This window comes from Nomascus leucogenys, chromosome 8 (genome assembly GCF_006542625.1).
Source record: "Nomascus leucogenys isolate Asia chromosome 8, Asia_NLE_v1, whole genome shotgun sequence".
In the NCBI taxonomy this organism is placed as follows: domain Eukaryota; kingdom Metazoa; phylum Chordata; class Mammalia; order Primates; family Hylobatidae; genus Nomascus; species Nomascus leucogenys.
In genome coordinates, this window is record NC_044388.1 from 25,781,270 (window position 1) to 25,803,444 (window position 22,175).

Genomic DNA, 22,175 nt, shown 5'->3' on the forward strand with positions numbered 1-22,175 from the left:
GGGTGAGAGGACACAGATGAAAGGCTTGGGTAACCAGGGAGCATACAGCATCAGGAAGCTGGAAAGCCTTGTGGGTGTTCAGGAGGGAGGTGGAGAGCCTAGATGGGGAGATGGGAGTGGAGAAAGAACACCTCACACAGGACAGCCCCTTTCCCCCATTTCAACCATCTCCTTGCCAAGACTCCCCTGGTGATTGATGCCCAAAGACTGCAGAGCTATGAAAGGTTGTTGGCCATCAAAATCCTTTCTAGAGTCACATCCAGGAGTGGCTGTGCTGGCTGTAACAGTATCATTGAAACTTCAATGAGGAAAATCCAGGCTGGTCAAGCCTGATGTGTGATTGAATATCCAATTTTCCAAATACCTACAGCAAAGCAGAAAGTTCCATCCTGAGTATCTTCCATATGCTGAGGCCATGCTGGACACAGATGGAGAAGAAAAAGCTGGCAGGCTCACATATTTCCCTCTGTATGGGGTAGTGGGCATGTCAGCAGACATCACACTACAGTGTGCTACATGAGACAGGACCCTATGTAAGGGAGAGAGGTAGGAGAAAGAAGAACAGCAGCATCAGAACAGTTTTCAGAGAAGAGCTTTGAATGAGAGATATCTTTTTAATACTTATTTAATTTATTGATTGATTTTATTGATATAAACTTAAGGGGTACAAGTGCAGATTTTTTCATGGATATATTGCTTAGTGGTGAAGTCTGGGCTTTTACTGTGACCATCACTCAAATAGTGTACATTGTACCAATTAAGCAATTTCTCATCCCTCACCCTCTTGCCACCTGCTCACCCTTCTGAGCCTCCGATGTCTATTATGCCACACTCTGTGTCCATGTATGCACATTATTTACCTTCCACTTGTGAGAACATGCAATATTTAACTTTCTGTTTCTAAGTTATTTCATTTAAGATAATCTCCTCCAATTCCATCCATGTTGCAGCAAAAGACATGATTTCATAAGAGCTACTTTAATAGTGAGGCAGAGGTAGAGGAAATGGCATAAACAAAAGTATAACGTATTAAAAAAAAGTGTTGAGTGGAGGGGAATGAAGTGTTTGGAAACCATAGCTGCTTTTTTGTTTGTTGTTTGGTTGATTGGTTTATCATTAATATGCTTTTGTATACCATTTCATCTGGGTTGGTTTGGCCTGCCTCACTAGGCATCTGCTGATGTTTACTGCCTATAGGAAACCTTTGGAAGGCTGTGGGGCAGGCTTTTCCTCTCCTTCCTCTTTGGCCTGATGACGGACTTTCTCGTATAATTCCCTCTCTAACACAAAGTGGTCATGGCAGATGAAACACCCTATGTTGTCAGTTTCACTAGGTGTGCTGCTATTTGTGGCCTAGGTGAGTGAGTGCAGCTAGGCAGGTGGAAAGGAGACTGCCCCTTCCATGCATGCTCTTCCATGTCCCTGTGTGAACCAGCTGAAAGATGGTTTCTAGAAATCTTGGGAATAATGAGTATTTCAGTCTTGGTAGTTGTGCCATCAGGCAGCCAACTGGATGTGTTGAATTCTGTTTTATCTGTACCTAAAACTCAAATGCACTCAACCTTGAATTAAAATCTGCTATACATTGAACATCTGTGTCCTCTCAAAATTCATATCTAATCATCAATATTAGGAAGTGAGGCCTATGGGAGGTAATTAAGTCATGAGGGTAGAGTCCTCACAAACGGGATTAGCAATCTTATAAATCAAGAGAGACCTCATGTCCCTTCCACCATATGCGGAACCAATGAGAAGTAGCCTTCTGTGAAGCAGAAAATGGTCCCTAATCAGGCACCAAATCTGCCAAGCATCTTGACCTTGGACTTCTAGTAGGCTCCATAACTGTGAGAAAAAAATTTCTGGTGTTTATAATCCACCCAGTCTACATACTCTGCTACAGCAGCCCAAATGGATAAAGACATACTAGAAAGAAGAATTTTGAGTTGAGAGGCCCTGAAGTGCACAGGACAAGAAGGAGTTTTGGGGCCAAACCCATACCCCAGTGAGAAACACCACCTCTGCCTGCCCTGTGTCCTTGGACAAATTACTGGATGCCCTTCCTCCCAGTCAAAGGCCCCTTCTGCCTCCTAGATAATAAAATAGGAAAACTGAAACCTACTTCATAGCTCAGTTTACGATCAAAGAAGATACGCCATGGGGAAGTACTTTGGCAAGTGCAAAGTTCTGTCCCAGGTGGGTGGAGGAGAGCAAGGAGAAGGGGAGGCTGTCCTGGAGGCGCCTGACGTGGGAAATAAAGACAATCTCAATTAGTGCACCCTTGTTTGTGCCACAGGAGAGGCCCCACAAGCCCTTCATTCCTAATTACCCTTAGATAATGAATGAATACAATGGTAAATGTTATTAGAATAATTTAATGTTCATCAAGAACAAGGGACAATTAGAATAATTCCCTATTAGTATTCACATGTCTCCTCGCTGAAGGCGGCTGCCTCCACCTTGAGCTCCCAGGGCTCCCATTACAGGTGCAGGATCCCCCTTGTGCAGCACCAGCCCGCATCCAGCAGGGTTATTAGGAAAGGGGAGTTATTGGCTGTGTAATTAACTATGTAATTAACTCAGAGTGCCGAATGCAATCAGCATCTAATCGAATAGAAATGTGTAATTAAATTGCATCTTTAATCCCTGAGAAAATCTCTGGATTTGGGTATGGGAATCAACCTGGCAGGGTGCCCCCAGGTCTCCATTATCTTCAATTAGACAATTAATTGATATTCAAGTTACCTTTCTCATTCAAACCTAATTGAATTTCTCCCTACTCCCCATGATGTGTAATGTGTTTATAAAGATGCTCCTCTCCACTCACCGACTAAAGAACCCACAGTAAAGCGGTCATCACCTGTCTCCCACTGCCACTTATCCGGATATTAGATGCCAGCAAGTGGCCCCTTTAAGAGACTGATTGGCGCTTTGCTTTCTCCTTGGTACCTTTGTATCCAAACAGTGCAGTGGTGACTGGCTGGAGAACAGCTCAATGTGTGACTAATGAAATTTTTTCTCCTTATTGCTCCTACGTCAGGCAATTGTTGCCAACATCTCCATTTTGTTTTCTAGCTCCCTTTTGCTTCTCCCTCACTCAGCTGTCTTCTCCCTAAATCCCCCTTTTATCCCCCTAGTCCAACTTCCAGCAACCTACTGAGCTCTTCTCTGCCCTGCACCACCTGCCTTCCTCCTCAGATTTAGCTCTTGGTGAGCAAATCGTGCAACCTATGTGATTTTGCCATGCTTTCTTGCTCTGCAAAAACAATGCTCACAGTCCTAGCACCCTAACAGCCTCCCCAAGGCTAGCTTTCCCAGGGGGTTCAGAGAAGCAATTTCACTAGGATGGGGAGGAGAGAGACGGAGGTGAGACAGGCATAGAGAGTCAGAAAGACTGTGGGAAATGGAAAGACAGCGGGAGAAGGGGAGAGATGAGAAGAGATGAGAGGAGAAGGGGGACACAGGCTGGAGAAAAATGTGAGAGAGAAAAGAGAGAGGATGTAAAGAAGAAAATAGGAAGAGAAAGAGAGAAGGGAAAGGGGAGGAGTTGAGAGAGAGGCCTGAGTTTAATAGAGCTGTCCTCAAGGACACAGAGCCAGCCAGCTAGCAAGGGAGGAGTGTCAGTGAGGAGTGTCAGCCATTCCGGGAGGATCTTATGGAAGGCCTGACTATCAAACAGAGGCTCCAGTGGAAGCTGAAGCTTCCAATTGCACTATATACCTGATAGCCTAATCTGAAATGAGAATCTCGGGGGAGGTGTAGCCATTCTCAAAAAGGCTGCTATTTTTTTTTAAACAGAAAATATAATAAAACTTTCCTTATCCCCTCTGCCTTCAGAAGTTTAACAAAAGTGCATCCTTTCAGAGGGATCACTTATCTCCAGTGGCAATCAGCTTAAATACATCCCATTATCAAGCTGCCTGCTACTGTACATCAGCGGGTGTTGTACCAACACACAGTCGAGTGTGGATAACATGCCAGTAATTGCTTGTCTGTTTAAAGAAACTCTAGTTCCCAGAGAGGAGAGAGGACAAGTGAAAGCCAGTGAGACAGATGCATGTGTTGGAGCTGGGGCCTGGAGCAGAGGAGGCCTGAACACTGAATGGCAGAGGAGCTTTGCAGAGGAGTTCCGGGGACCTAGGCATGAAGACTAGATCAGGGCTGGGTCTATGAGGCATGGCTGAAAGTGTCCTTCCTTGACATTGCTAAGAACTGGGAACAAAAGGGCAGGTGGAAGAGGTGCAGATAGGAACCTGTTCTCACTTATCTACAGGGCCAGACTCAGTGATTTGGGGATAGAGGTTGGGGTGTCAGGGTCTAGTGACCCCAAATAACTTCTCTACTTTCTTTTTGTACTGCTGAGAATGGCAACATTACTTACTTATATTTTGATCACATGATGACCTTTTCTTTACAATTCTTTAAAATACAGTGGTAGCCTTGCCAGGGATTTTTAAGTCTTGAATCATCAATGTGTGTATCCAGCCTTCAGTGAGGAGATTGTTTCTGCTTTCTTCCTGTATCGCCTAACCCAGGGCTGGGGATGCAGGAAATCCTGTATACACATCGGATAAATGGATGATGAATCCACAAAGGTCGATGAGCCCTTAGTTAGGGGCTTCCACTGCTTGCCAGACCCAGAGCTAGGCTTCCAGAGTGGTTTATCTCCTTTGATCGTCATAAAAATGCCAGCAGGTAAGTAAGTATTGCAAGCCCTGTTTTACCCATGAGGAAGCAGAGGTTCAGAGTGGGGAGTGACTGGCCTAAGACCACATGCCTAGTAGGAGCTCAGCTCCCAGCCAAGCCTGCAGAGCTCAGCGACCAAGCACAGTGCCCCAGGCAAGCACAGAAGGCAGCAGTGCCAGAACAGAGCTCAGCCTCACGTTACATTTCCAACCCACCTCCACAGTACTGGATGATCCTGAAGGGTCTCTTCTCTGTTCCTTCCTGCTCTGTAAAATGGAAACCATTTCCTGTTTTGAGCTCAAGTCTCAGATCATTGGTGCTATCAGTGGGAGAGGGACAGTGAAATACTATGCAGTGTTCCTCCCCCATCCCTTTGTCAATAATGAAGCGTTGCACTGTGAGTGGCAGTGTGGTGCATGAGGATAAATGCCCCCTCCCATTCTAGTGTTTTCCTTCTCTAATAAGCTGGGAGACCTTGGGCAGATCTTTGAACCCCCTGAGTGCTTTCAGTTCCCTTATGTTTAAAACAGAGATAATAATATCTGCTTTTCCAATCCTGCAGGATTATTGTAAGGATCAAATAGTGTAATGCACATGATAATGCTCTTGAATACACAGAAGATTTTCATTTTGTGTATCTAGGTATATTCATATTCATTAGGTTTAAAGACTAAAACTAGCTACGAAATGCCACTGTCGGCATAGAGAGAGGACTGTGTGTCTTGGCAGACTCTGTTTATAGTTTATCCTTAAGGATACCCATTTGTTTGTTTTAAGAAGCAGATTTGGCTCTTAATAAAGATATTCATGGCTTTCAGGACATGAAAATGTGCTTTGGATGTCACAAGTTTGTTTGAATTTCACTCCAGGGAGCTGAGCTCAGTAAACACTTTCATGTGTAGGCAGCACTCTTAATCAAACCAGTGAATCTTAACCTAACCTTCACAATCAAAGTTTAAATAGAACCCTATTAAATAATTGTTATTTTCCTGCTGAGAATCTCAGTTGGGATGCCGTCTTTAGTGTAATATGTTATGCAAATGTTATATATAGCATATATATGTCTCTTCTGCAGCAAACTGTGTCTTTGATCATACTAACACAGGGCTGGGAATCAAAGACTGGGTTCTAGTCCTTGTTCTGCCAGTGACTAGCTGTGTGACCTTGAGAAAGTCACTTAATCCCCCAGAGCCTCAAAGTCTTCGTCTTGCACAAAGGATTGAAAGAGATCAATGGCTTGCCCTCATTTGTTGCCCCTCCCCTAACCATCGAATCCACGTTTTCAAAAACGTCTACCAATCTGCATGCATTACATGATAATTAATTCATTTCACCAAGTCTAAAAATCAAAGGCATTTGTAACTGGTAGAAAGAGATTCTGATCAGGCTTATATAATCAGGGTTAACACACTGAGCTACGATAATTTCAAGTAGAAGCAAAGAAGTATGACACTTCAGGGTGTCCTGTAGCCTCATAATGGATAGATGGGGGAGTGCATTTGACATTGTCAAATATTAACAATAACTCACCAGTCCTTATCACTACCTGTGCCCAACCCCAGAGTTGTATAAACAGGTTGGGAATCTCCAAAGTGCCCACTCACTCTAAGTTTCTGTCCACTCACTCAAAGCTCTTGTCTGGCTCTCATCATCTACGATGAAGTCGTTCTGGGGATTTAGGTAAGCATCAAATGAACATATCATCCTGCCTTCATCATGCTCACATTCTAGTATGTGTGGAAGGAAAGGGAACAGAAAACAAATATAATAAAATATTAGCTAAATTATAGGGTATCCTAGAAGGTGATAAGTGTTTCAGAAAGACAGAAAGCAGAGGAGGGTGAGGGCTCCTGAGGGTAAGGTTGCAGTTGATAATCAGGAGGGTAACATTTGAGCAAAGACTTGACTGAAGGAGTTGTGAAAGGTAAATATCTTGGGCCCCCAAAATCACTGAGCTGAAGGGAAAATTCGAGCTGGGAACTGCTTAGGGCGGGCCTGCCTCCCGTTCTATTTAAAGTCACCACTCTGCTCACTGAGGTAAATGCATATCTGATTCCCTCCTTTGGAAAAGCTAATCAGAAACTCAAAAGAATGCAACCATTTGTCTTTCACCTACCCGTGACCTGGAAACCCCCTCCCTGCTTCGAGTTTTCCTGCCTTTCTAGACAACCAATGTTCATTTCTGCATATATGGATTGATGTCTCCTGTCTCCCTAAATGTATAAAACCAAGCTGTGCTCTGACCACATTGGGCACATGTGATCAGGACCTCCCGAGGTTGTTTCACAGGTTTGCATCCTCAACCTTGGAAAAATAAACTTTCTAAATTAACTGAGACCTGTCTCAAATTTTGGGGGTTCACAGAGGCAAGAAAGCAATATATACACACTTAGTGGGGAATAAGGAGATCAGGCTGAAGCTGTAGTGAATGCACTGTTCCTGTGGCTGAAACATGCTTAGCATTCTCAGAGACCGGCAAGAAGGCCAAGCTGGCTTGGCAGGGGAATCTGGTGGGTTGTCAGAGGTAACTCTAGAGACAGCCTTGTAGACCATCGTGATGACATTGGCTTTTACTCTGAGGCAAAAGTCATGGTAGGTTTGGTGCTTGGGTGCAACGGAGTTACACGGTCTATCTTAAGTTTTCAAACAATCATCTGCTCATAGGAATTGATAATAGACTGCAGAAGAACAAGTGTGGAAGCAGGAGGACCAGTTAGGAATCTGTTGCAGTGTTCATCAAGAGATGATAGAGGCTTGACAAAGGCGGCAATGATGGATTGGTGAGAGCAGTCTATTTATGAATACATTTTAAAGACTAAGCTCTCAGGACTTGCTGTTGGATTCGCCATGAGGTGTGGGAGAGAAAGAGGAAGTCAAGGTTTTGGAATTCAAGGTATCCGCTCTGTCCTCTGATGAAGTCACTGCATTGACATATATATCAATATGTATTTGTTCGTTTTCACGCTGCTGATAAAGACATACCCAAAACTGGGAACAAAAACAGGTTTAATTGGACTTACAGTTCCATATGGTTGGGGAGGAATCATTGCAGGAGGTGAAAGTCACTTCTTACATGGTGGTAGCAAGAGAAAAATAAGGAAGAAGCAGAAGTGGAAATCCTAGAGAAACCCATCAGCTCTTGTGAGACATCATCATTATTATTTTATCTTCCCAAATTTAAAACTTAATTTAGAAGTAAACTTTAAAATGGAAAATGCAAACTTATGGAGTGCAGAAAGATCACACACAAGGCTGCCACTTCCCACCTGGAGGGTTGCACGGTGGCCGGGCAGAGGCGCTTCTCACTTCCCAGATGGTTGGGTGGCCGGGCAGAGGCGCTCCTCACTCCCCAGATGGTATGGCTGCTGGGCGGGGGAGTTCCTAACATCCCAGATGGTGTGGGGACCAGGCAGAGGTGCTCCTCACTTCCTAGATGGTGCAGCCACCAGAGACTTATTCACTATCACAAGAACAGCATGGGAAAGACCGGCCCTCATGAATCAACTACCTCCCCACTGGGTCCCTCCAACAACACATGGGAATTCTGGGAGATACAATTCAAGTTGAGATTTGGGTGGGGACATAGCCAAACCATATCACAATGTATGACACACACATAATAGAAGACTTTGTAGAAAGTCCCATGACTTATGATTTTGTATAAATTTCCCTTGACCTCCAGGAAAATCACTTAAATAATCTGTGAGAGTCTATGAGCTTGTGTGAATTCTGGAGAAGAATGACATGCTATGTTATATCTTACTTGGCAAAAATTGGTGGGAAAAATCTCATCCCAGAGGCAGTGCTCAAGTGAGGCATAGAAGCCAGAGTTTACTCCTCCATTCCTAAATGGACCTTGTTTGTTCAATATGGAGGGGGCTTTTATGGCTTTAATTTCCCTTGAGATCAGTCTGATACCACAAATCCTAAATGTGTGTGGAAAGTGAAATGACCCTGAGAGCTTTCTGCTGATGAACCAAGGTTTGGGAAAACTAGTCCTCTTATTTATAAGGGAAGGAAATAAATGGTTCTCAGTTCCCTATTGATCATGGAGATGAAATGGATGAAAACTGAAGTGCAACTCAGCACCGTAAAGCCTTTTCAGAACATGATAGCATGTCAATCCATAAAAAATTAGGCCAGACCTAATCTTTGCAAAAGGGGTTCTGCAGAACATTGGATACAAGGACTACTAATAGGTTTTATCTGAAAAAATTCTATGATATGCATACAAATTTGAGAAATACTAGGCTGAACAGGGCTAATTGGTTTTCTTTACTTCTTAGAGTCTTTAATAGGCTAAGGACAATATTTCCAATAGGATTAATACGATATGCAGAATTTTCTAAATATTTGTGGACATGAAACCCTATTTCATCCCCTGAGTAATACCTCACTTTGAGAAATGCTCATCTTGACCCCAAAACAGTCTTAGGACTAAAACACAGTCATAATCATTAAAAGCAGGCACATTTTTTATCTAGGATAGATTCTTTGTAATTCTTGCCTGGAGGTAGGTAAGTAAATGAGAGTATGGCTTTGAGCTACCAGTTTTATGGTTCTATTCATTTAGACTAAATTCAACAACTTTTTGAGCTGTAACTATGGGTCATACCTAGAGGTTTGGTTTCAACACCATTTATACCGTCAAAAATTTCACAGAATTTTATGAAGGAGATAAACAACGTGAGAATACTTACTTGCCATACAACTTGATAAAGCTGTCTCAGAACTATGTACTAATATCTAGAAGACATAAGTTCAGAAAAAGAAAACAGCATAGTAGGTGAAAATATGGCAGAACTTGCAGTCAGCAGACAAGGGTTTGAATTTTGCCTTGTCCATGCCTGACAATCTGGGTAGGCTATTTAATCACTCTAAATGTAAGAAAATTAAATATTGCTACCATGCAGGGTTGCCTGGGAGAATAAAAGGACATAAATTTATATGTAAGCTGGACTGTAGTAGGTACTTAACAGATGTGGCTAACACAAATTTATTAATTGTAATAATAAATGAAGAAAACTACTCCAACAATATTTCTGCCTAGATTTTATGGTAAGGATGGGTTAGGAAAATTTATTTAGAGAAAAGGACGTTGAAGTTGCTTAATAAAGTATATGAAGATAAATTAGAAGATAAATTCAGAGGACAAGAGACACAAACGTAAGTGGGGTCACAGCATGAGCTATTGCCAGGGCCAGATTGTGAAGATGCTTGTGTAGCAAGATTCAGAGTTGAGACAGGCTGCTGCATGCATTGGGGGGCCATACTGATGGTTTTAAAGAAGTGGCATGATCAGGACCCATGGTGGATGCATCTTTGTGCAATTTGTCCTGTCTTGCTTGAGAGACAAATTGCATTTGCTTCACATCTCCTGATCACTTGAGGGTCTATGGTGTCATGGTGCTCTGAGTGTGGACCACTGAGATTGAAACTGGTATAGTAGCCCACATTTGGTAACACTAAGCTCAGACCCATTTTGGCTGCCTCTCCATACCTTAGAATCAGTGTTTTCATATTGTATTGTTCAGAATTTTAAGGTTCAGTGGAGACCATTAACTCGAAAGCTCCACATCAATTAGATTCCCACTTCTTGAAATTTTTACTTTATTCTGTTTCAACCTGAAATAAACAAATATATGCCCATGTACACACACACACACACACACACACCACGCAATTCAAATGTTTTATGTACCAAATGATAATATGTGAGAACCTAGTTGTATGTAAAGTTGGATTGCTGGGCTAATATGTTTTGGGGAAGATTTCAGAATAAAGCTTGTCACCCTGTATTCTGTAAAGCATATGAAATTCCTATGGCTAAATCAGTGATTAGTATAATTGTAGCTCAACATCATTTTTATGCTTTTTATTTTATTTTATTTTATTTTATTTTAATTCAGAACTACACATACTCCTTATCCGTTTTAGTTTAGGGTTTTCTTAATATTATGCATCCAAAAGAAAATATAAGAATTGGCTCTTGAGATGCATATGACTACACTCTTGTCATCCATAATCCTGACTGCAAGTTTTTGTGTTCATCAAAACTTGATCATTGGGTTGAATTTATAGTAAGTGACTGATAAAAATGTAAATTCATACATATATACAACAAAATATTATTTTCTCTGTTTTCTGTGCTAAGGTCCCACATTAGATATTACTTGGAAGGGAAGGATTTTTTTTTGCTAAATAATAAGAGTTAAGAAACTCACTGTCATAGGCCACACTTTCCTTTCCTGTATGTGTGAATGGTTTTGCCTGTGGAAAGATGAGAAGAAGCAAGTGGTAATGTGATATAGTTTGGATGTTTGTCCCCCCTAAATCTCATGTTGAAATGTGATTCTCAACATTGAAGGTGGGGCCTAGAGGGAGGTGTTCCATCATAGGAGTGGATCCTTCATGAATACCTTACTGCCATCCCCTTGGGGATAAGTGAGTTCTTGCTCTTAGTCCATGTGAAAGCTGGTTGTTTAAAGAGCATGGCATTTTTCTTGCTCCCCCTCTTTTGCTCCTCCTCTCTTGCAGTGTGTTACAATGGCTGTCTCTTCCATGATTGGAAGTTTCCTGAAGCCCTCACCAGAAAAAGATGCTGGTGCCATGCTTGTGCAGCCTACAAAACTGTGAGCTGAATAAACCTCTTTTCTTTATAAATTACCAGGTCTCAGGTATTTCTGTATAGTAATGCAGAACAGACTAACACATGATGGTAAAACCAGTGCATTAACAGCTTTGGCTCCACATTTGATATAGTTTGCCTCTGTGTTCCCACCCAAATCTCATCTTGAAGTGTAATCCCCACGTGTCAAGGGAGGGACCTGTAATCCCCAGATATCAAGGGAGAGAGGTGATTGAATTATGGGGAAAGTTTCCCCCATGCTGTTCTCCTGATAGTGAGTGAATTCTCATGAGATCTGATCGTTTTATAACTGGTGGTTTTTCCTGCACTGTCATTGACTCTTTCTCACTTGCTGCCATGAAAGATGTGCCTGCTTCCCCTTCCGCCATGATTGTAAGTTTCCTGGGGCTTTCCCAGCCTTGCAGAACTGTGAGTCAATTAACTTTCTTTTCTTTATAAATTACCCAGTCTTGGGTAGCGTCTTAACAGCAATGTAAAAATGGACTAATGCAACATGTGAAGGGAGAAGGAGCTAAAAAGGCAGAGTCTATTGCCGCTAGAATTCCTGAATATCCTTCTGATGGTTTGTTCTCTGTGTGTTGATGGGTAGAATTCGATTTATCCTGTTGCTGGTGCACTAAGTCTTATGACTCCATATTTTACCAGTGACTCTTAATTGAGAGACAAGTGCGTCTAGTTGCTTATTTAACACACACAAGCGCACAGTTGTACACCACATGCATCCTAAATACACTTTTATGTCTTAAGACTTCAAGATACATTTAAAGTACTGTGCAATGGAGGGCACAGTTGTCTCAGTTTGTGTGCCATCAAGTCAGAAGTAAGCAGTATTCCAACAAGCTCTTTACCATTTGAAAGAAATATTTACAGGTCTCAGTAGGTGAGGCTTCTTTTTGGCTTTGTGGTGTTTTGTGCAGCTTGAATGAATGGGTCTGGATTTCAAGGCACCAACCAAGTGGTATTTATAACAAAGCTAATATACAATGCTTGAGAGATTTTCAATCACAATCTCCATTTAGAGGAAAAACAGAAAATACAGAGTGATTCTTCCCATTCTACAGATGAAAAGGGGATGTATTGCATGAAGCAATGGCTGCCCATCTGCAGGAGCACGGACAGTGGAAAGTGCAACTTTTGAGTCAGAGATACATGAATTCAGTGTTCAGTTCTGCACTCACTAGTCACTGGTCATTGTGTTTGAGCAACTTCTTGACCCCCATGAGCCTTAGTTTCTTTATCTGAAAAATAGGATCAAAATACATGGTTATTAATGATAGAATGGAAAGAGATCAAATGAGATAACTATGAAGCTTTCCATTCTGAGCCAAGGACCACGGTGGAATGAGATAAATATATGCATCCTTCCTCCCCATTATCTTCCTCTTTTCTATATTTCCAGATTAGATATCACTACCATGCAAGGCTGCTTGGGGGAATTAAAGGATATACATTCATATGTAAACTGACCTATAGTAAGTACTTACTAACTGGTGGCTAATGCAGTTCTAATGGTAATAATAAATGAACAAAGCAACCATAATATTTCCTACCATTTTGTATAGAACTGTGAAGGACACAAGAGTCATATAAACTCAGCTCATTTCTTTGCCAGTTAGGAAATCTCCCTGATGAATGATGTGTGTGAAGTACCGGAGCAGGGCATGGTTTAGTGTTAACCTCCCCTTCTCAGGGTGGGCTGGAGACTCCAAAGCTTATGAATAAGGTGAGATCTGAGCAGACCCTGGAAGGAGAGAAATGAGAAGAAAGAGTGGAAAGAAAGGAGAAGGCATCGTAGGTGAATGACTCAGCAGGAGCAGAGACCTGGAGATGTGAATGAGGGTGGTGTGAGAGGAGGGGTAGGGAAGCTTCTGGCTTGGTTAGGGAATTGGGAATGTACCCAGGAGCAGGGAACTTGGGACACATCCCAGGACCTATGGAGGGCCCTGAAACCCCAGCTGAGGAATTAGGGCTTTATTTTATAAGCAGCAGAGGGCCAGTACAGATTCTTGAAAAGAGAAGTGTCATGATGAAAAGATAGTTTAATAGACAAATCGGGGAGAAATATTCAGGTTGGATTAAAGAATAAAGAAGCTAAGGCCAGATGCGGTGGCTCACACTTGTAATCCCAACACTTTGGGAGGCCAAGGCAGGTGAATCACCTGAGGCTAGGAGTTCAAAACCAGCCTGGGTAACATGGTGAAACCCTGTATTTACAAAACAAAACAAAAAAACCCCACAAAAATTAGCCGGGCATGGTGGTGACACCTGTAGTCTCAGCTACTGGGGAGGCTGAGGTTTGCAGTGAGCTGAGATTGCACCACTGCACTCCAATCTGGGCAACAGAGCGAGACTGTGTCTCAAAAAAAATAAAAAGAAGAAGAAGAAGCTAAAACCAAAGAGGCCAGTTAATAATTGCATTTCAGGAGAACGGTGATGAGGACATGGACCAGGGCATTGGCAGTTTCCTTCTTGTGGGAAGAAGCAAGACAAATAGATGCTGGAGGACAGATGTTCAAACACTATGCAGGGCAGCTGAGGAGGGGTCCAGTATAAAGAGGTAATGCCATTCTTAGGACCAGGAGAACTGGCATCGAGGAAAGAGGACTTAGAAATGTCTGCCTTCAGAATTGCAATCAGCTGGTTGATGCAAACGTTTGATTCCCCCCATCTTGTAAATAGGCAAGACTTATAATTTGCACAATGGTATTATTATTATCTAGTGCCTAGAAAAACAAAAGTGATGTTTAAAATTCAGGCTTTTAAATCTTCCAATTTGTACTGCTCTCTACCTAGCTCAATTCACAACACGAGTCCGTTTGATATTGAGCAAGGCTCTCTCCACACTGTATCCTTCTTGATGAAACCTTAAATCAATGGATTTCCCATCCGTATTCCTCCCTTTTCCTCTCTTTTCCTCTCTAAAGATGAGTTTTTTCTGGTAACTGAAATTCTGTTTAAATATGTAGAGTTCTGAAAGGAGCGACGGCTGTGGTAGTGATATTTTAAATCATTAGAGTTTGTGACTTTAGGCTATAAAATAGATGCCTATTAAAGTCCATAATTTAGGATGCTTCCATCATACACTGGAGGGGCAGAGACAGATAGAGAGTGGATGGACTGGAGGGTGAGGCCAGGTGCAGACCTGACTCTGCCCTTTGACGCACTGGCCACTCTGGTTTTACTTTAAAGGAAACATTTAAGAGCAGGAGGAAGGCAGATCCATGTGTCATTAATGCCTCTGTGCCGTCTTTACTGTGCTCAGCCCTAATCTGTGCTGTTGGAGCGGTGTGTGTGTATGTGTGTGTGTGTGTGTGTGTGTAGGGGTTGAGAGTGTGCAAGTCACTTGTACGGGGGTGAATATAACATGGTACCTACCTTTGAGGAACACTATTCCAGTGCAGTGTTTCTCAAACTTTTTTTTTCTATTATCAACTTAACATGCCCCATCTCCAGAGCCTTCTTAGACATATTTTCCTAACTGCCCTCCCCATGACATTTTAATATCACAGGCATATTGTGCATTTGCTTATATACTGTGTGTATAATCTTTTCCCTCTCATCAACCAATACTCTCCCCCTTAGAAAATACATTGCCCCTGTTGAGAATGCATGTTCTAGTTGGAATGGAAACAATGATGTGTTTCTCTTCCTTCCTGTATTGGAGGTAGCTACGAAGACATAAATAAGCTCAGAGGACCTGTGGTGGGTGGAACAATGGTCCAAAAAGATACACCTGGGAATGTTACCTTATTTGGTATTTTTGCCAAATACCAAATTTTTACCAATTGCATTTGCAGGTATCTTTAAATTAAGGATCTCATTCTGGATTATCCAAGCAGGCTCTGAATCCAATGATGAGTGTCTTTATAAGAGACATGCACAGAAGAGACACAGACACAGAGGAGAAGGCAGTGTGAAGACAGGCAGAAATTGCAGTGATGCTGTCATAATCTAATGAACACCCAAAGCCTCTAGAAATTGGGAAAGGAAAGGAAGCCTTCTCCCCTTGAGTGTTTAGAGGGAGCGTGGCCCTGCCGGCACCTTGATTTCAGACTTCTAGTCTTCAGAAGAGTGAGGGAATACATTTCTGTTTAAATTTCTTAAACTGTAGTTGAAGCCACCGTGTTTGTGATAATTTATTATAGCATCACTAAGAAACGAATATAGGAGAGGATGGCCAACCTAGCCTCAGAGAGTATGAAGAAAACTAGAGAGGAGACAGACGACCTTTGGAGTGGATTTAAATGAGCAGAAGGTGAGCAGGCAGAGGAAAGGAACGGTATCCAGCAGGAAGAACAGCACGTGGATATAGGGAAGCAGCAATGCGAGAAATGGCCGTAATTCTCAGGCTCCATTATTGCCTGGACGCATCTCCCAACCTGTGTACGTGAGAGATCTTGAGAGTTCAGTGCTGGGGCCTCAATTCTTTTGGTTATTCTCTCTCCCTGAGTGCCTTCCTCTTTTTCCCATTACCGTCTACATGCTGAGGACTCCCAAATGTCTATCTTCTGGCCAGACCTCTCCACAACGGAACCTCAGATTCAACTGCCATTTGATGTCCCCAATTGCCTGGACATCTTCACCATCAACTCTATTCCCACCCCTCACACTGTTTCTTCTCCAGTTTCTCCATTCTCTGTGTCACCAATAATATACGTCTTCATCTACCAGATTGCTCATTCAAGAAAGGTGGACAACCTTACAGAGGCCTGCCCCCACTTCCTCAGTCTCCACCAACAACCACCAGCAGCTCTCCGTCCTTCTTCCTTCAATAGATAGACACATTCACAGGGGTGCTCTTGCCTGCCACAAAGGCAGTAGAACACCGAGAGCAGGGCTCCAGACTACCTAAGTTCCAGTCCCTACTCTGTTCCTATCTTTGCCTCAGTTTCTCATCTGGAAAACGTGATACAATTGTACCTTCCTCATAGGCTCATTGTGAAGGTTAAAACAATTAACCCATGTAAAAGTTTTGGGAAACTAACACTAAGTATTAGCTAGTATTACAATCATTGCCAATGCTTTTGTTCAAGCCCTTATCATGTCCTCTCTCACTTAACACTGTTACAACAGCCTTCTGCCTAAAGTCTCTGATGCCTTCCTTGCTCCTTCAGAAATCATTGCCTGCATTGAAAGCTTGAGTAGTTTCCACTACATTGAGACTGACCCCCCACCTCCCTACCACATTCTGTGGGGCTCTGCACGACCAGCTGTGTCCATCTATCTCCTCAACCTCAGCTCCCATGATGCCCCTTCACTTACTCTAGGGATATGCAGGATGGTAGCTGCTGGCCACGTGTTGCCATCAACCCCTTGAGGAGACCTGGAGCCACATGGCCAGTGGCTGCCATCCTCCATATTCCTGTCCTAGAGTAAGTGAGGGAGCATCACGTGATATGTGCATTTGACTAACTTTCAGGGAGAATATGACCTTATTTTTTCTGGTCACATTCTCCCTGAAACTTGGCCAGTTGCAACTGAGATTTGCTCAAAGTGTAAAACACACTCTGAAATTTGAAAACCTAGCATGAATAAAAGTATTTTTAAAAGTGACTAATTGAAAATAGATTGCATGTTGAATGATAATATTTTGGATATATTAGGTGAAGTCAAATATATTATTAATTTTTTATCTTTTTTGTGAAAATAAATTTTAGAATCACATACATGGCTCACATTTGTTTCAACTGAATAGAGTTGTTTCATGGACTTCTATCAATTGTTAGGACATGCCATAAGCCATCTCCAACCTCATTCTTTGACCTTGGGCTTCCTTCTGCCTGGAACGCCCTCCTCTTGCTCTTTATGTGGCTAGATTTTCTTGTCTTCAGCTCCTATGTCACCCCTTGAAAGAGGCCTCCTCTGGCCATCCACGGCTATTCTCAATCCCAGCACTCTGTTTATTTCCTTCTTTGCACTATTTTTTTTTTGCATCTGATTTACTTCTCTCACTCAAAAGTAAGGCCCATGATTCAGGAGCCATCTGCCTTGTTCCCTGTTGCATCCCAGTGCCTGCAGGGTGCCTTGGGCACACAGTCCATCTCCAATACACATTTGTTGAATAAACGAAGCAACAAAGAGATTGTTTTTAAAGAAGGCATTTCTTGCCATTTGGAAGATTCTCTGGGCTCTGTAGATGGCAAGGAAGTGTAAGAGGGGACATTTAAAAATTCTCCCCCACTGAAGACAGGAGTGGCAGACACCAACCTCTAAAGAGGCAGAAACACTCAAAGCACAACACAAACAGAGATCTAACTAAAAGTGACTGCTTTTAATATGCAGCAGCTGTCAGAGAAGGCAGGACTAGAGGATGAACTTAACTGTAGTTAAAGTATCCAGCTCATCTGTAGGTATATAGTAAGATTTTTGTTTTGTTTCATTTTTTGAGACAGGATCTCACTCTGTCACCCAGGCTGGAGTGCAGTGGTATGATCACAGTTCATCCACCTGGAGGTAGGTTGATTTGCTTCTCTTCCCCAGCCAGTCACCAAGACAGATTCATTGTTTCTGCTTATGAAATGCTCTGCAACCTGAACCCTTCTCTCTGCATCTTCTCTCATTGCCTTGGGACAGGCTCCCATCATTTCCTGCCTCTAATCCCACAGGCTTCCAACTAGCCTCATCCCTCCAGCGTCTCCCACTGGAATCCTCTCTCCCCACTTCTGTAAGAGTGATCCTACCTAAAATGTCAATCTCCACTCCCCATCCCTGAAGTTCTTTTAGTAGCTTCTCATGCCTCTTAAAATAAAGCACATATTCCTTCGTCAAGCATATAAAGTCCTTTATGAGCTACCCCCCACCTACACAGAGTGGACAGTTTTCCAAGGTGGCCCAATGGTCCCCTTCTCCTGGTATTTACCCCCTGTGTCATCCCTTGCCCTGAAATGTGAGTTGGATCTAGGGACACTCCTCTAGCAAATAGAATATGGCAAACAGAGTGGGATGTCATGTCTAAGGTTAGAAAGGACCTTGACTTCCATCTTGCTGGCACCAGGTAATTCTCTTGATCTCTTGTTTACTCACCCTGCTGGAAGCAGCTGTCCTATTGGGTACTGCCCCATAGAGAGGCCTACAGGGCCAGGAGCTGAGGGAGGTCTCAGGCCAGCAGCTAGTGCAGAACTGAATCCTGCCAACAGCCACTTGAGTGAGCTTGGAGCAGATCATCCCCCTCACATCCATGGATGCTTGAGATGACTGCAGCCCTGGCTGACACCTCAATTGCAGCCTCCTTAGAGATAAGAGCCGAAATCAGAGGCACCAGCTGAAGTGGGCCTGAATCTTTGTTCTACAGAGGCTGTGAGATGATAAACATTTGTTGCTTTAAGCTAGGTTTTAGGGCAGTTTATTAAGCAGTAATAGATAACTAATACATTGAGCTTTCAACCTCACCTTGTAGCCACTTCTATTATACCTGCACACCCAATACTCCCATCACACTGAACTTCTAGCAAGTCCCTAATACATCCTTCATCTTCAGACTTTTGTATATATCATTTATTTCTGCTCTTGATGCCATTTATTAATTTCCAGCCTGGTAACACATGTTCCTTTATCAAAACCCATCTGTAGTAACACAGCTGTTCAGATGGCACTTCCAGTCTATCAGGCAGCCACTCCTCCTCTACACTCCCAAATGCTTCAATGCATTTCACTTAGAGCACTTTGTGGTGCTGTGGTGGTTTACAGATGAAGCGTGCTCCTTTCATGCGCTTTCCCCACCCACTAATTCCCCTCCCTTACACTCCCTCTGCCTGGTCCCCTTCAGCAACTGCACCCAGAATTCCTAGTCAGAAGGAAGTCTGTGTTCGTCTTCTATCTCCAATACCTCACACAGGGCTTTGGGCATATCCACAACTTAGGATTTTCAGTAAACAGAATTCTAAAATTGACATTAGAGGAATGAAACTCTCAAATCAATTTCTTCAAGTGTAAAATAATAATAATACAGTCATGTGTTGCTTAATGATGGGGATACGTTCTAAGAAATTCACCGTTAGACAATTTCAACATCCTTTGAACGCCGCAGAGTGTACTTACACAAACCTAGAGAGTATAGCCTACTGCACACCTAGGCTGTATGATATCCTCTATTGCTCCTCGGCTACACACCTGTACAGCAGGTTACTGTACTGAATACTGTAGGCAGTTGTCACACAGTGGTAAGTATTGCTACGGGGGGGTCCTTGCTCCCAGAGCTCCCAAGATGGTGGTGGGCTGCTTCCAAAATGGCGGTGGGCTGCTTCCAAGATGGCAGTGGGCTGCTTCCAAGATGGTGGCAAGCCTCTTGTTCTCTGACGTTGGGTTCTTGGCCTCACAGATTCCAAGGAATGGAATCTTGGGCCATGCAGTGTGTGTTATAGCTCTATTAGAAGCCGTGGGTCATGGAAGAGAACCGTGGAACCCAATGCCTAGTGTGCAGCTCCATTAGGACGAACCTAGGCACTTAGCCATGCAGGAACAATGGCAGGCCTTTAGCCGGATCGGGAGTGGCAATGGGCGCCTCACTGGATCAGGAGCACAGCAGACACACCGCCAGATCCGGAGGGATGGAAGTCAGTGGCGGGTCTGTGACGTTGGCCAGCAGCAGTGGTGGATGGCAAGCGAAAGCTCAGTTCCAGCGGTAACAAACACGGACCAGTTGCAAGATCTAATAGAGTAAAAATAGAGCTCCCATACAAAGGGAGGGGACCCAAAGGGGGTTGCCGTTGCCAGCTCGAATGCATGGGTTTATATCCTGATCGTTGTCCCTACCGCTGTGCTCTCAGACAGTAGATGATTGGCTATTTCTTTACCTCCTGTTTTTGCCTAATTAGCATTTTAGTGAGCTCTCTGATTGGTCGGGTATGAGCTAACTTGCAAGCCCCATGTTTAAAGGTGGACACGGTCCCTTCCCAGCTAAGTTTAGGGATTTTTAGTCAGCCTAGGAAATCCAGCTAGTCCTGTCTCTCAGTATCTGTGTATCTAAGCATAGAAAAGATTGGTAAAAACGGTATAAGATAAGAAGATACACCTGTATGGGGTCCTTACCATGGATGGAGCTTGGAGGACTGGAAGTTGCTCTGGGGGAGTCAGGGAGTGCATGGTGAGTTAATGTGCAGGCCTAGGACACTACTGTACAACACTGTAGACTTTATAAACATGGCACACTGAGGCTACACTAAATTTGCAGAAGGCAAAGAGGGAGCAGACACATAACACAGTGAACGCAGAAGCAAGGAAGTGAACTCTTACAGGACCACTGTCATGTTTGTGATCCATCATTGACTAAATGTTGTTATGCGGCACATGACTGTCATAATAGTAAAATAAGAATATAACATAATCATAGTAATAACAAAACAATATGGTCATGATAATAGTAATGTTATAATGATACTCTTAATAAAATATTATTATTAACGTATCCACGAGCCTGGCTCTGCACTTAATGCTTTCAGATACACTATCACTAAATCTCAAGATACCCTGTAGGGTAATTAAATTATATCCGTTTCACCCAGGCTCAGGGAGTTTAAATAACTTGTCTGAAGCCTCAGAACTAATGGTGAAGCTGGGATTCAATCCCAGAGCTGCCTGATTATCCTGTACGTTCTCCTTTCTTTACAAACTTTAAATAAAGGGCATTCAGGAAGATATTGTTGAGGAAGACCCGGAGAGCCCTTATGAATGTGAATGGCAGATTCCTGCGCCGGGTTCCAGGAACAAACAATAGGTGAAGATCACCATGGTGCTGGGTGCTGACGGAGGGAGTAAAAAACTAGAGAATGACTTAAGAAGGTCAGTAAATACGTAGGGGTGGCATGCAGGAGTGGAACAGTATGTCCTGGTGAAGGCACAGTGGGACCTCAAAATTTATTAGAGAAATGCTTCCCAAGGCCTGAAGTTGAGCTGCGGATGCAACGGGCTTGACTGGTGCTTAGATAGATGCAGGTTAGAGCCACACTTGAAAAGGTTGCACCCGGCCTTGGGAATTTTGATGCGCTTTTAAAATTCAGTGGACACCAGCACCAAAATCTTAATCTGAGTTTTGCTGCACACACTGGAAAGCAGGAAGCTCTCATCACGTGGAACCAGCCGTGTCATTACTGCCAGTAACGACGGTAATGACCCCTGCCACTCTGCGTGCTTTCCTCTCGTCAATGGCTTCCCAGTTTCTCTTGGGAAAACTTTTCTCCATTACCCTCTGTCACCTGGTTGAAAAAGGTCTCAACCCAAGCACTAGAGCTGATATAGGACAACGTTCAAGGGGAGGAATTTTCGTTCCAGCAAATTTGAACAATAGTGACATCAGTCCCAGGTCAACCAATCAGAGCGCTCAACCCAGACTGTCAAATCCGGAAACCCCTGGGCCCAAGGGCAGAGATACGTGTTCCCTCCAGGTGGCATGGTATTTCACATCTATTTTAAAACGCTATTTCAAATTAGCAAACAGGATTGAGCAAACAGTTGTTGCTGTTCTGCTTTAAGTCTGTTTTCTTTTTCAAAATTATCCCTTTCCCTTATCTCTCTCTCCTCCCCCGCTTAAGCCGGGCTATTGAAAAGCAAATTTCTTGGAGAGCTTGGGGAGATGGGTGTTGAGAATTAGCATATCAAACATACCCAATAAACCGAATGGAAATTAGCAGAATCCCGACTCAGACATCTAGTCCTGTACTGAATTGAGGTTAATGTGATCCTGTCCTTTCTGGTTTAAACAAAGATAGGGAAATCTAGTAAATTCTATTCCATGTCCCTCTGAGCCCATAGGCATTCCTCCCCAGTGGTGAAAATAAAAACAACATAAAGAAAAGAAGAGGGGGAAAAAAAGGAAAAGGAGAAAAAAGATCCCAAACATGTTAGTGGA